The sequence below is a fragment of the Olea europaea genome, unplaced genomic scaffold (genome assembly GCF_002742605.1).
Source record: "Olea europaea var. sylvestris unplaced genomic scaffold, O_europaea_v1 scaffold759, whole genome shotgun sequence".
NCBI classification, from domain to species: Eukaryota; Viridiplantae; Streptophyta; class Magnoliopsida; order Lamiales; family Oleaceae; genus Olea; species Olea europaea.
Window position 1 is genome coordinate 394463 of NW_019266002.1, and position 15969 is coordinate 410431.

General features: G+C 37.8%; 1 pseudogene; it reads right to left on the reverse strand.

The window, feature by feature from the left end:
• LOC111391135 overlaps positions 1-9097 on the reverse strand; it is an 11644-nt pseudogene extending 2547 nt beyond the window's left edge.
• Between the last annotated feature and the right edge of the window lie 6872 nt (positions 9098-15969).

The following is a 15969-nucleotide window of genomic DNA, read 5'->3' on the forward strand; positions in this document are numbered from 1 at the left end:
AGAACTATTAATTTAGCAAGACATGTCCAAGAGGGAAAAAAAATGGAATATCATTTTAAACTATAATTTTAATGGGCAAGGTTATCTTAGTCATTTCATCATTCAATCGACTGATGAACACGAGCCGTGTTATGTAAAAATATAATTTTTTAAAAACACGGTATATGAAAGTTATGCTTTGTAAATTTTCCTAGAACTTAATATATTCATGTGTAATGGTTATAAATTTGAAAATTTTACATCTATGCCTTCAATTTATACACAAGTGGTTCAGCATGTTATTGAATTTACAAACGCCCACCGCACCGCCATGGCGCCATCTAAACATGAAATTTTCAGGTGTCAAGTCTTTGAGTAAAAAAAAGAATGATTATGATCTGGACATAAGAACAATTATTAAGAATAGAAATATAGTTATATCAAATTCATCGTACCATTTGAGAGTTAGATGTCGTGGTTTAATATAATACTAAGCAAGTAAATATGTTAGGTTCAATTCTCACTAGAAAAAGTCCCCACATCAGACTGAGATAAAAAGAAAAATGGAATCCAGCCCGTCTTAAGCTATTACACGAGTTGGTTGTACCAAAAAATTAATTCAGAATCCTCACTGAAATTTGGAAAGAATTATATTTAAAATCTAAAATTGAAAAACATAATTTATTGAAATGGAGTAGCCGCAAACAGCATGTATTACTGGTGTTGAAACAACATTTTACACACCTCAGATATGTTTGTATCTTCATTGTGCACAAAAGTGACAATCCAACCATCATCTTCTTCAGTAGCTCCGCTTCCGTGTCTAGCAACGAAAGCAGCTCCCGTGCAAAATGTGTTTCTTGGGAGCATGTGATACTCAACTTTTACATATTCCTCAGGTTTCTTCTCACCCTGACAGGTTTCCAATTGAAAAAGAAAAAGAAATTATTTGACGAGGAAAATATACGTGTGTATATACACATACGAGAATATGCAAATTGCAAAGGCTCATTTACCGAAGAAAATTCAACTTTTCTTTCTTCTAAACACAGTTTAGCAAGGCCTCCAAACTTTGGCATGCCTGTTCTTAAGTCATTAGTCTTATAGCAACCGAGAAAAATTGTATACAATTTCAACTTTAGAGAAAGAGAGAAAATTTACAATTTACCTGCAGTAGAGCTAGCATCAGAATCAACGACTTGGGCATAACCATATTTATTTCTGAGACCGGTAAACATTTCGTTGATAAAAGGAAAATCTAAGGCAAATTCAGTTCCGGTGAGATACTTTTCTTTCACTTCCCCAGTTAGCATGTTTAATCTCCATTCAAAGGCACGAGCAAAAAGTAAACCATCTTGGGGATTTTTCTCATTTTCATTGACTGTATTTATATGCTTAAAACCTCTTGAAAACCACTCAAATTTGTTTCTGCCCAAGTCAGGTCCTGGCATAATTGCTGCACCAGATCTACATACCATCATCACAACCTGTTGTTCAAACATATTTCGACTTTCATTAATTCTGTTATATGTGTATGTTGTTAGTGCATTGTTTATGTTAGACACACCAGCACTGCAACTTGACATTCTTGATTACCTCATCACCGTCCTCGAAACAATTGATGATGTGATATGTACAACTTGGTTCCACACTAAACCACCGGATGGAATCGGCATCACCAAAACGAGGCATGACTCCAATTCTTGCATATTCTTCCTTTTCATATTTTATGAGCCAACATATATAAAAGTTCTGAAAGTAAATCTAAATGCATTCTCTAGTTGGACATTCGCCATTAAACTAGACAATAAATAAGGTTAGGAAGGGACCTGTTTGATGTAGATTTTATGAGAATAGATCTTGCGAAAAAATGATATTTTTGGAGAATTTGTGACCAAAAAGTAAGAAAAATTATGGATCCATGCGAATATATGTAGTGAAAGAATGTATGATTGAAATGATTTTGAAGAAACATGATGTTTAAAGAATCTGTAAAAATCAGGGGTTAGGAGCCCCGAATTCTGGGTCGTGTTCGAGATTCATTAGATAATACAATAAGAGGTTATTCAAAAGGCGATTCTAATTCAAATCTATTTTATTGAAGAGAATATAAAAATACTCTATTATGAACTCTAGATCCAAATACTGATGCAGGAGGATCCGAGTCGAGTGATACTGATTTGTCAGATAGCACGATGATGGCGCTGAGACACCATGAGATAGCGGATCGGTGCAAAGATGGAAAGTGAATCGCCATTATTTCCTTAATTGGGGGAATTTGACGCGTCTTTGGTAATTTGGCCATAACTTTAGCTACGGTTATCGGAATCGCTATTATGACCCCAATCCGGAAAGCTCTCTTCGGCGCGCACGTTGTGGCTACCAGCTATGCTCAGTGGACATCAGTTTCGAGCCCAAAATCCACTATTTTCCTTTCCAAAATTCAATTTTAAGTTACTTTTTACTATTTATGGTAATATTTCTTTTCCTTTTTTCCATATGTTAGAAAACTCGAATTGAGAAATTTGACGCGTCTTTGGTAATTTGGCCATAACTTTAGCTACGGTTATCGGAATCGCTATTATGACCCCAATCCGGAAAGCTCTCTTCGGCGCGCACGTTGTGGCTACCAGCTATGCTCAGTGGACATCAGTTTCGAGCCCAAAATCCACTATTTTCCTTTCCAAAATTCAATTTTAAGTTACTTTTTACTATTTATGGTAATATTTCTTTTCCTTTTTTCCATATGTTAGAAAACTCGAATTGAGCCAAATTTTTAGCAACTTACTTCTTTTACTTAATATTTTATTTTGGTATAATTTCAGGAGTTTGCCATTTTTTGGTAATTTTCCCATAATTTCGTATATCGCAACTATTTAACCCGGCTTGTGGGTTAATTTTGATCATTTTGCATTATTAATAATATTGAGTTGAATTCAGAGTATTTTCTCTGATTTTTGGGCTTTTTTTGTCGTTCTTTTCTTGCGAAACATCTGCTACAACAAGCCAATAGGATAATCACTATTCTACCCGACGTCAAATACTTACGAGCCTCCCCTTATGATTCGACTTATGCCTATAATAATTGGAAAATCCACGATCACGTTGTACCTGAAATCAATACAAGTAAAATCAAGGTCAACAATGACATTTGTAGTATATATGAATAATAATTCAATTAGAAACTATAAGTACAATGAGAAACAGACTTGACTATCCAGACTACCTCTTAGAAATCCCTAGATCATGGCAAAGGAACACCTATCAAATTTGAGATCCACTTTGTGAATGATCTTCGTTCCATCAGCTGAAAGCATAATTTTTTTCAAAATAAAGAATATTATAGGTAATACAGATTTACTTTGTTCCCGGTATTATTAATAATATGTAATTTACTTTGATCTTTGTAATAAAAATGGCATAAAACACCTAAATCCACACCTGAGATCACACCTAGCTCCATATAAGGTTTTTGTGCATCAATCGCCATTGTAACAAGCTCTCCAGTCCCAGGAGCTCTCTATGTCATGAAGTTATTTACATAAGAAGTATGGACTGTGAGTTATGTTAATATTTGAGACATGACTAAGACATGAACAACCTTTGGGTGACTAGTGAAGGGCCGAGTCCATCTAACTCCATCAATAAAATCCCAATCCCCTAATGTTTCAAGTGTAACAAGGTCAATAACTTGGGCACAGAATTCTCAGAAATTGAGTACACCTTCCCTGAATGATCGAAAACATTGGTATTGCTCAAGGTCTTGTTTACCATGCTGAATCTTAGCTGCAAAACAAATCAAGTATTGACCTTTTTATCAATATGGTTATTGTATATCATTAATTAGGAGTATAGGAAATAAATATTCAACTTTTAACATATTAGCTTATACATGTGCATCGGAGCAGAATAAGGAAAAAGAATTTTTAGAGAAATGACCAAATAAGTTAAAGGAAATGAAAAGTAATCCGTATTTAAAGTTTTCTTTATTAGCCAATATTTTTTCCAGTTTCGGTCTTTTACTCTTACCTGCAACACTTCAAACAATTTTCTACCGGAATGAAGGTAAGAAATTGATTTTGAAATAAGCCATTTGATTGTACACAAAGACACAGAAGAAAGATGTGAATGACAGAAAATGAACAAAATGTATTCAAGCACAAGGTTCGTGTAATTCAACTGACAATGTGGCCGAACAAACTTTTCTAGTAAAGATACAATTTGCAATCATGCTTCAAGTAAAGAAGAGAACTTACCTAAAATATCAAAACATTCTTTTTATATTTCAACCTAGGGGCGTTAAATGATGCAAGCCGAGCTGCTTAGCTCTCCTACAGCAGGGCTTGACTCGAGCCAGCTAACTCAGCAGAAGTGCGGCTCAGCTCACCACATGAGCTCAACCCTTGATGAGGCGAGTTGAACTCTCAACAAAAGTGCAGCTCGCTTGTTGGGTTTTGATACCCAATAAATCTCGAGCTATGATGTTAACGTGGGTTAATATTATTTCATAGGCATAGGTCGATAAATGAAATAAATCCAACAACCAACTCCATGAGCTACACTCGGCCCAATTGTATTCCTTATAGATGGCTTGAATCTTGACCCGTTTACCCTTTAATGGCCTAACTTAAAGCCTAACCCTAGAGTATATATATGAATATAACCCTAGCCTCTTGGATATGATGATTGTGTGATTTTGAGAGAAGAAACTAGTGAATCCCGGCTGCCCCCCTTTAGTGTGAGAAAAAGGTGTCCAGAAGTGTCCAGAACGCTTGTATAACGTGTGCAATTGGTGATTCTTTCATAGTATACCTTTGTGGTGTCTTCTCTTAGCCTTTGTGGCGATAAATCATCATCCTTTCTTGTCCTACGTGGGTAAGATTGAATAGCAACCAAGGTGAATCATTGGTTGTGGTTTGGAGCCGTTTGGATTGATTGTTGGTAAAGAAAAGCACGTTGGACTGAGTCTAGAAAACTACCGTTTGAAGATCCTTTTGAGAGAGCTTCCGCAACAATTGGTATCAGAGCTTTAAGGTGAAAGTTTTGGCTCATGAAATCTACTAGAAATCGTCCAGAAAATCGGTAGAAACGCAGCAGAAATCAGATCGAAGAAGCAGTCCAAAAACTGTTAAAATCAGTTTCCATTTTTCGTGTTTTCTGATCAATCCAGAAGGAGTTTGGGGAAACGGAGACCACTGGCGTGACGTGCAGGAGGAGGAGAACCCTGCAGGGTGGCACGTGTAGGTAGACGGAGGCGCGTGAGGCCCACGCGCAGAGAAGAGAGGGCGCGCGTGAGGGCGCGTAACGCTGAATTTGGAGATGGTCTCTTCAGGCAGTTTGTCCCTCATATTATTTCTGACATTTTTCGTGTTGGAAGTTTTTTGTTTCAGGGTACGCAGAAGAATCTGGACAGCGTTGTTTTTCGGGCGTTCGAAACTCGATCGTGATTTTTTGGTTGATGCAGTTTCCAGAGACTTTAGGATGAACAGTGATAATCCTAAAGTGGTGAATTCGCATGTCTCGATATTTACGGACCTTCAGACGTGGTCCGCTCGGTATCGTGTTCTTTATATTTTATTATTGCAGTTAAAATTAATGTGTAGGTTAATTATTTATTTTTCGCATTAAAAGTCATCGTGTGGGATGACGTTAGGTTTGGGGTAACCATTGCCTGTTGCTAGACCTAAAAATTATTTGTTAATTATTTGCCTTAAATTCTTTGTGAATTTGCTGTCAATTTTTTTTACATTATTAGAATTGCATGTGGCCTTAGGAAAGTTTACTGGACAATTCTATGTGAATTATGTTCATACTTTACTTGTGGTCATTATTTAGCATTGTTGGCAAATGTGGGTCTAAGGTAAATGCAAAAATAACATATATTTTAACTATGGTGAAATTTGGACATAGTTGAAAGAGATTGTCCTAGGATGATAATAAAAGGAAAGATGAGGATAGAGACAAGGTGAATATGACTTTAGGATCGAGTAGTGATCCTAGTGAGGTTTATTGAGAGAATAAATCTGGTTCTTGCATTGCATTTATGTGTAATCATTTCTGCATGTATGTGGTCACTTAATTCTGTTGCGATGTTGATTTTACACTTTCAATATGTTTGATATGTGTAATTGCATGAATTAGAGTGACTTATTACTTTGTGTAATATGTTTACATGCATAGTGGGTTAAGTTTTGTGGCATACTCAATTTGCTCTGTGAGTGGTGTGAGAGTGTGGTAGTGAGAAGAAAGTTGGGCAGCTGTTTTTCTCCTTTATCTTTGTGAGCTTGTGTGGTTTGTGAGATTATGTGAGGCAGCCATGTTAGGGTTATATTCTTCTTCTTTGTAAGCCTCCTTTGTGAGTGTTGTGAAGTAACCGACTCTTTCTTCGATTCTCTTTGAGAGTGTCACCTTCACTATTTTCTTTGTGAATTTTTTGGGAGCATTGGTGAGTGGATTAACCTTTGTGGTCATCAAAAGGTGTTGTTTTGCCATAGTGTGTTTGAGATGCATTAGCAGCGAGTTGGATGTCTTTTGGTAAGGTGGAGTATAGATGCCTAAAGGTGCATTGATGATATGCACGGGGGATGTGGAGTGTGACATTTGGATCACGAGTGGAGATGTGATCAAATGTCTAGGATCCTTTATCTGGAAAGAGACCCTGATCAGGTAAAGTGTGAGAGAGACACTTTTATCACTTTTGTTAGGTGGAGACCCATTATCCACGTAGGTTGGGAGAAGTGATGTGGAGATATAGGATTATCCCGTTGACTTAGGATCTATTGTGACTCACCAGTTAGACATGAGTTGAGTGATCTGTCTAGTGAGCGTGGTGGGCGATGAGAGGATATATGTGTTCTCGAGGTGTGAGCAACATGGAATGGGATAGGATAAGTGTGGTGAGATCTTTTCTTAGGGTCATTTATGCATGTGTTGCATATGTGGTTGACCGTGGTTTGATTGACTTGGTGTTAATCTATGGTTCTATGTGAACATGTTTCTGAAAAGATCTGTGTGTGTTATCCTATAGTATATCGCCATCGCATGTGTATTTGCTCTTGATTGTTTACTGTTAAATATTTACTTCTACTTGGGTGTTTTTTGACCTTAGCCCCAGTGAGTACATGGAGCAGGTATGGTATGTGTTTCAAGTTGGAAATACGAGGTAAGGTCTATGATCCAATTTTATTAGCTACCTTGATTATGCAAGTGTTAACTGTGTATTTTGATTGCTTGCAGGTTTATTGGGCATCAAGGTGGAGATTTTCATTATAATCAACGCCCTCCTTTTGTGTGTAGCCTTTAGCCACTAACCTAGCTTTAAACCTTGGGGTTCCAAACTGCTAGTTCCTTCCTTAACCTTAAAAACCCATTTGCAATCAACAATTGATTTATTCTTAAGCCTAGGTACTAGCTCCCAAGTATGATTCTTTTCCAGAGAACTCATCTCTTCTTTCATTGCCTTAAGCCATTCATTAGATTGATCACTGCCTATTGCTTCTTCAAAAGTCTTTGGCTCTTTATCAGCTAGTTCTTCATAACTAGCCTGGGCAAAAGCTAATTCAGATTCAAAACCAAACCTTCTAGGTTCCCTCGACTGTCTCCTCTCTCTATCTCTAACTAAGTTATAGTTAGCTAAGGGATTCTCTTCCTCATAGTGTTCTTCAGTCACTATTTTGTTACTATTTTCCACTTCGGGTTCCTGAGTTTGAGTCTCCACCTCATTGGAGACAGTAGGGACATGTGGACTGAGTTTTCCTAACTCCCCTTAAATTGGCCTCTCTCTTCACCCGATTCTACTTCACTCTCGGGTTCAGTTTTTCCTTTAATACACGGCATTTCTTTTTCGTTAAACGTGACATCTCTACTTATGATGATTTTAACTCCGTTTTGGCTTCTATCCCATAATCTATAACCCTTAACACCTTTGGGATGTAGGACCAAATTCCACAGCCAACACGTCCAAAACCGGGCTCAGTTTACCAAAAACATTGACACCAAAACTTGAGACAACTCCAACACCACCCTGTGCCGCCACCGGTCCGGTTGCTATCAATTGGGAAGGAGAAGACCAAGAAAATACCCACAATATGTTAACTACAAAGGTCACAGTGAAAGGGAGAGGGAGAGGCCGAGAGAAAGAGACTCACAAAGAGGGGAAAATTTCACTCTAATGGAGGCCGAGAAAATGAGGGGATTATATGCCAAGTATATTGTCCAAGAAAGGTAAGTTACAATTAGGGCTAAGTGGTGGATCAACAAACAAGGCTCGATTCAAATAATTGGGCCTCAACAATAATAATATAGCCTTCCAAGGAATGGTGCAGGAACCGTGAGCAACACTATAAAATAGGTTACTTCGAACGGTCCATAACAAAGTGGATTGTGTTGTCTCGTTAATTGTGTCGATGTACTAATCAATCATTAGGCCAAGGCCGATTGATAATAAACAACTGAGGTTACATCATCGCCTGGGGAGGTCGTTTGACAACAAAATTGCCTAACATCGCTCACCCCATGATCTCATCCTTCGGTGAGGTGAGTCAAGCCGGCTTGTGGCTCTCCATATATATTCTTTTTTTTTTAATTTGAAACTGCATATTTCTCTCAATATGGCGAGCTGGCTTATGAGATTGCAAGTTAGCTCACACGAGCTAAGAACGGCTTGGATGGCCAAATCGTTGATAGTCTTTACAGTGTGATGAGCTAGGGAGCAACTCGCCCCACTTACAACTTGAACCAAAATTTCCTCAAACTTCCTGCATACGTTACCAGTTATCAAATCAAAGCAACAAGAAGTTCAAATCTCACTGAAGAAGAAGTTTGAATTCAAGCAAAGGTTAGTCCTGTATATGAAAAAGGGCATGGATATCTATGCTTAAAAAGTTTCATCTCAAGTAAATTTATTTATAAGCAAGTTATTAAAATAAAAACGTTATCGAAATACATGTAACAAAGTTTTAGGTAATTTTACTGGGCAAAGCCAAAAATGCTCAAAATAAGTTAAAAAAAAAAGAAAAAGAAAAAGAAAAAAGAAAAGGAAAAGAAAAATGAAATTAACCTGATTTAAAATATATCCTGCTAAAACAACTGCTGGATCCCCTTTGATGCGAACCCCGTAGCAACGTTGACTACGAAACCCACAACGAGATTGACGAATCCAAGAAAGCCAAATTAATCCAAGAATTTAGGATTAACTCCAAAGAAAGTCGAACAAAAAAAACTCAACAAGAACGACGCTTGAAAGTTCCCTTGATCACGCAATCCAAGAATTAAATCCGTTTGTTTGAACGTCACAAGTTAACACTTGATAAGTTCGAAGTTGTTTAATGAAGAACGATAAAGAGAAGACAATACGCCTCACTTTAATTCAATATCAATAATGTCAAAAGTTTTTAACAATTGAATGAAAATTCCTATTTATACTAAACCTAAAAATTAGGTAAAAATTGTGCAAAAGTCGAGCATAATCCCCAAAATATGGAAAATAATCAAAAACTAACAAAATATGAAAAATTGCCAAAATTAGAAAATTCGCCAATTTTTTTGTCTATGTGACCGCATAGAGTATTTTCATGCGGTCACATGGTTCAACCAAAAATCACATCTTGAGATTCAGTATGCTTCCATACGGTCGCAAGCCCGATAAGCCTATGCGGTCGCATAAGCTTAGTTTCCTCCGTCTTCGGCCTTCGATATTAAATTGATCCAAGTTGATTCGGCCTTCGACCCGAACATGAAAGTTGCTCCATTTTGAGTCCCGAAAATGTTTCCATCAATTGCTTCTTGAACGAACAATACCATCGCTTGTTTTACTTGCTTTGCCCTTGATCGCGTCATTGGTTTGCCATCGACTATCAACGGGTCTCGTCTCGCACTCGCCTTCGTGGGGCTCGACTCCTGGATTATATCATCCCCTCCCTCTTCAAAAGGATTTGTCCTCAAATCTGAACCTGCATCAAACAGAGAGAGATCAGATACATTAAAAGTAGCCGAAACATTGTACTCACCTGAAATGTCCAACTTGTAAGCATTGTCGTTTATCTTTTCAATCACATGAAATGGACCATGGCCCCTCAGTTGCAACTTGGACTTCCTTTGCTCCGGAAACCGCTCCTTTCTAAGGTACACCCAAACCCAATCTCCTGGCTCGAATGTCACGCGCTTCCTACCTTTGTTCGCCTGCGATGCAACCACCTTACTTTTGTTTTCAATTTGCCCTTTTACCTTTTCATGGAGTGACTTAACCAATTCCGACTTCTTTTTGCCATCTAAACTACCATGTTCATTCACAGGTAAAGGAATTAAATCCAAAGAAGTTAGTGGATTAAAACCATATACAATTTCAAATGGAGAATATGACTTAGTAGAGTGAATAGCTCGATTGTATGCAAATTCAACAAATGGTAAACACTCTTCCCAACTTTTCAAATTTTTATTGGTTATTGTACGTAACAATTGTGTCATAGTCCTATTCACTACCTCTGTTTGCCCATCCATTTGTGGGTGACAAGTTGTGGAAAATAGTAACTTAGTGCCTAACTTACCCCACAAAACTCTCCAAAAGTGACTCAAAATTTTGACATCTCGATCCGACACTATGCTTCTAGGAATCCCATGTAAACGCACAATCTCTTTAAAGAATAAGTCAGTAATGTTCGTGGCATCATCAGTTTTGTGACATGATATAAAATGTGTCATTTTGCTGAACCTATCTACGACCACAAAAATAGAATCCCGACCTCTCTTAGTCCTAGGTAAACCCAAAACAAAGTCCATCGAGATATCAACCCAAGGCTCATTAGGTGTAGGTAAAGGTGTGTACAAACCTTGTAGTAAAACCTTAGATTTAGTCTTTTTACAACCTATGCATCGACTACAAATTTGCTCAACATCACTTTTCATCTTAGACTAATAAAAATGCTCCTTCAATATATCTAAAGTCTTTTGAACCCCAAAGTGTCCCATCAATCCACCACTATGTGCCTCCCTTACTAACAACTCTCGAATAGAACAATTAGGAACACATAACCTATTTTCCCGAAATAAATACCCCTCATGCCTAAAGAACCTATCAACCGCCCCTTTTATGCATGACAAATAAATATCTGAAAATTTAACATATTTTACATACAATTCCTTAATATGTTCAAACGCAAGTAACTTAGCATCAAGAGTAGTTAGCAATACGTACCTTTGCGACAATGCATCCGCTACCACATTTTCCTTACCTTGCTTATACCGAATGACGTATGGAAAGGTTTCAATGAATTCCATCCACCGTGCATGCCTCTTGTTCAATTTACCTTGTCCCCGCAAGTGTTTTAGTGACTCATGATCGGTGTGTATTACGAACTCCTTCGGCCATAGATAATGTTGCCAAATCTCCAAAGCTCGAACAAGTGTATAAAGTTCTTTGTCATATGTAGGATAATTTAAAGTAGCTCCACTCAATTTCTCACTAAAGTATGCAATAGGCTTCCGATCCTGCATTAAAACTGCTCCAATCCCTATTTCTGATGCATCACACTCAATCTCGAATATTTTGTCAAAATTAGGTAATGCCAAAACAGGTACTTCACACAATCTACCTTTAATAGTATTAAATGCAATTTCCTGTTCATCACCCCAATGAAAACCTATACTCTTTTTAACTATTTCCGTGAGTGGTGCAGTGATAGTGCTAAAATCTTTCACAAAACGCCGATAAAAACTAGCCAAACCATGAAAACTCCTAACTTCTGTTATGCTTTTAGGTGTCGGCGAATCTCTAATAGCTTTTATCTTTTCATCGTCTATTTCTACCCCATTATCACTAACCACAAATCCAAGAAATATAACTCTATCCATACAAAATGAGCATTTCTTAAGATTAGCGTAGAATTGTTCTTTCCTTAAAACAATTAGCACACATTTTAAATGTTCCAAATGCTCCCCTAGGTTTTTGCTATAGATTAAGATGTCGTCAAAATACACTACAACAAATTTTCCTATAAAAGCATGTAAAACATGATTCATTAAATGCATAAAAGTACTAGGTGCATTTGTGAGTCCAAACGGCATAACCAATCATTCATAAAAATCATATTTAGTTTTAAAAGCCATTTTCCATTCATCACCCTTCTGCATACGAATTTGATGATACCCACTTTTTAAATCAATTTTAGAAAATATGCAAGAACCGTGTAATTCATCAAGCATGTCATCTAACTTAGGTATAGGGTGACTATACTTTACCATTATCTTGTTGATAACCCTACAATCCACGCACATTCGCCATGTTCCATCCTTTTTTGGTACAAGCAAAATCGGTACCGCACAAGGACACATACTTTCCCTCACGTATCCTTTGCTCATTAACTCCTCCACTTGCCTTTGAAGCTCCTTAGTCTCCTCGGGATTACTTCAATAAGCCGGTCGATTTGGAACGACAGCTCCGGGTATGAAGTCAATTTGATGGTCAATGCCTCGAGTAGGCGACAATCCACTTGGTGCATCCTCCAGAAATACATCGTTGAATTCCTGCAACAAAGATTTATACAAACTAGGAAGGGATGGGTTAGTTTCCTCAAATTTGAGGAGTGATTCCTTATAAACGAACAAGATCATCCCTTTTCTCTCAACTACCGTCCTCCTCGAATCACTCTCTTTTGCAAATAAATTCGCACGTGTTTTCTCTCTTCTCTCGGGACACTCTCTTTCTTTTCTCTCTTGTGATTGCTCTCCCTTTTTCTCTCTAATGGCTATCTCAACATTTTCTCTCTTTTTCTCAAACTCACTATTTGCTCTCATTTTTTCTAACTCTTTTGCTCTCCTCTCTTCCTCACTTCTCAATTTGAATTGGTCCTCATAGAATTGCGCCGGTGTTAATGGCACAAGAGTAATGGTCCTTCCATCCTTAATAAAACTATATCGATTTTTGTACCCATCATGCATAGCCTTCCTATCGTATTGCCATGGTCGCCCCAATAAAATATGTCCCGCTAGCATTGGCACCACATCACACACTAACTCGTCCTTATAACTCCCAATTGATAAATTAAGTAACACCCTTCGATTCACCCTTACCTCGCCACTCTCATTCAACCATTGCAATTTATAAGGTCTCGGGTGTCTCAACAATGTTAAACCCAATGTTTTTACTAGAGTCACGCTAGCTACATTAGTGCAACTACCACCATCAATTATAACACTACATATCGTATTGTTGACATGGCATCGAGTGTGGAAAATGTTCTCCCGTTGCAACTCCAAGTCATCCGCTTTGACCTGAGTAGTGAGAGCTCACCTTGTGACTAGTAGATTCCCAATCAGCCCTTCAACTTTTTCTTCTTCACTAACACCCTCCAACGCCGGCATGTCATCAAACTCGCCATCACTATCGCTCACAATCTCTCCATTATCCTGCAACACCATCGCCCGTTTGTTTGGGCATTGAGAAGCAATATGCCTCATTCCCAAACACCTAAAACATTTGATGTCCCGATTGTGCGAAGGTTGGGCCTCCGATTTTGATATTGGTTTGCTAGCGTTTTCATCCTTACCTTTTTGCCAATCATTTTTACCTCTAGTTACAGCCCCATTTTTGTTGTTGTCATCCCACTTCGATTTCCATGTCGGATTAGGAGTCGAAGTACCTAACGGTTGCCTAGACGTCCCCTTCCTCTTTAATTGCCTCTCGACCTTCATTGCCACATGTAACATGTCCTCAATTTCCACATAGTGTTGCAACTCTACAACGTTTGCAATATCCCGATTTAACCCATTCAAGAACCATGCCATGGTAGCTTCCCGATCTTCCTCCATATTAGCCCGAATCATAAGAATTTCCATCTCCTTGTGATAATCCTCTACGCTTTTCGATCCTTGGTACAAACCTTGGGATTTTTGATGGATTTCCCTCGGAACAAACATCCTCCTCATCAACACCTTCAATTCATCCCAAGTACTAATTGGTCTTTCTTGACCCCTACGTCGTGATGTAAGTACTTGATCCCACCAATATATTGCGTAATCCACAAATTCAAGCACCCCCCAATTTTACCTTTTTCTCCTCCGAATAATTATAGCACTCAAAAATCATCTCAACCTTCCTTTCCCACTCTAAATATGCTTCTGGATCGCTTCTCCCCTTAAATTGCGGAATAGTCATTTCAATACTTTCCAAAATTTCATCTACTTCATCTCCCAAGTTATTTCTACCCCGCCTTTCCATCCTATCGCCCCTATGCCTCGCTCGACCCATATCAATGTCATTTTCATCAAAATCATCCTCATCATTATGATACTCATCCCGCCTTCCTCTCCTAGATTCACGCCTACCTGGCCCCCTAGCATTAGACATCTCCACTTGCCCCCGGCTAAGATTAGCAATTGTAGTACCCATTTGTGCCATCTATTCCCCTTGCCTATCCACCTTCTCCCTAACATCACCAAGAACCCTTTCAAACCTCCTTATCATGTCCTCCGATGCATTGTTGTCATTACCGTTCCGGCTTGAATTAGAACCTTCTCTTTTCGACATCATATCACACAATTTTTTCATGCCTCACAAAGATTTCACTCGGAAAACACTCAATATGACTTTTTCCCTCTATTAAACTCACCACTCAGCCTTTTACCACTCAAAGTCTCCCTCTAAGCACTTCAAAGAACCAAGTGAACTAAATCAATTGTTTTATCGGGAATTCAAACAAATCGAATATTAATCGAAGACTACGAGACTTAAAGGACTTGAATGAGTGGAATAGATGAATGTTTTGATAAGAATATGTGAATAGACTCAATAGAAGATTGAAGAATCGAACCCAATTGAATATCCCAAAATCAAATACAATGTAGGAATTGTTGTTGGTAGAAAAACAAAATCAAACAATAATAATATCAAAAAAAATTTCTCTTTTTTTTTGTACTTTTTTTTTTTTACTCGTTGATGAAAAAAGACGATTAAAACTACCAACAACTCAACGAAACGACGAAAAGAAAAACAAGAACTAAGAAGAAATAAGAAAGACAAAATTAACAACTCAAACAAATAAAGAAAAGATATAACCTTTAATTAATTTGGAGCCAAAGCTCTGATACCAACTAATGCGAACCACGTAGCAACGTTGACTACGAAACCCACAAGAAGATTGACGAACCCAAGAAAGCTAAATTAATCCAAGATTTTAGGATTAACCAAAAAGAAAGTCGAATAAAAAAAACTCAACAAGAACTACGCTTGAAAGACCTCTTGATCACGCAATCCAAGAATTAAATCCGGTTGTTTGAATGCCACAAGTTAACACTTGATAAGTTCGAAGTTGTTCAATGAAGAACGATGAAGAGAAGACAATACGCCTCACTTTAATTCAATATCAATAATGTCAAAAGTTTTTAACAATTGAATGAAAACTCCTATTTATACTAAACATAAAAACTAGGTAAAAATCGTGCAAAAATCGAGCATAATCCCCAAAATATGGAAAATAATCAAAAACTAACAAAATATGAAAAATTGCCAAAATTAGAAAATTCACCAAATTTTTGGTCTATGCGACCTCATAGTGTATTTCCATGCGGTCACATGGTTCAACCAAAAATCACATCTTGAGATTCGGTATGCCTCCATGCGATCGCAAGGCCGATAAGCCTATGCGGTCGCATAGGCTTAGTTTCCTCCATCTTCGGCCTTCGATATTAAATTGATCCAAGTTGATTCGGCCTTCGACCCGAACATGAAAGTTGCTCCATTTTGAGTCTCGAACATATTTCCATCAATGGCTTCTTGAACGAGCAATTCCATCGCTTGTTTCACTTGCTTTGCCCTTGATCGCATCATTGGTCCGCCATCGACTATCAACGAGTCTCATCTCGCACTCGCCTTCGTGGGACTCGACTCCTGGATCATATCACCCTTCAACAACAAGAAGGAATCCTAGCTTTTTTTCTCTCTTTTTTTAATTTTAATTGACTCTGTTTGAACAAATTTATTATTGTAAATTGTTGCCC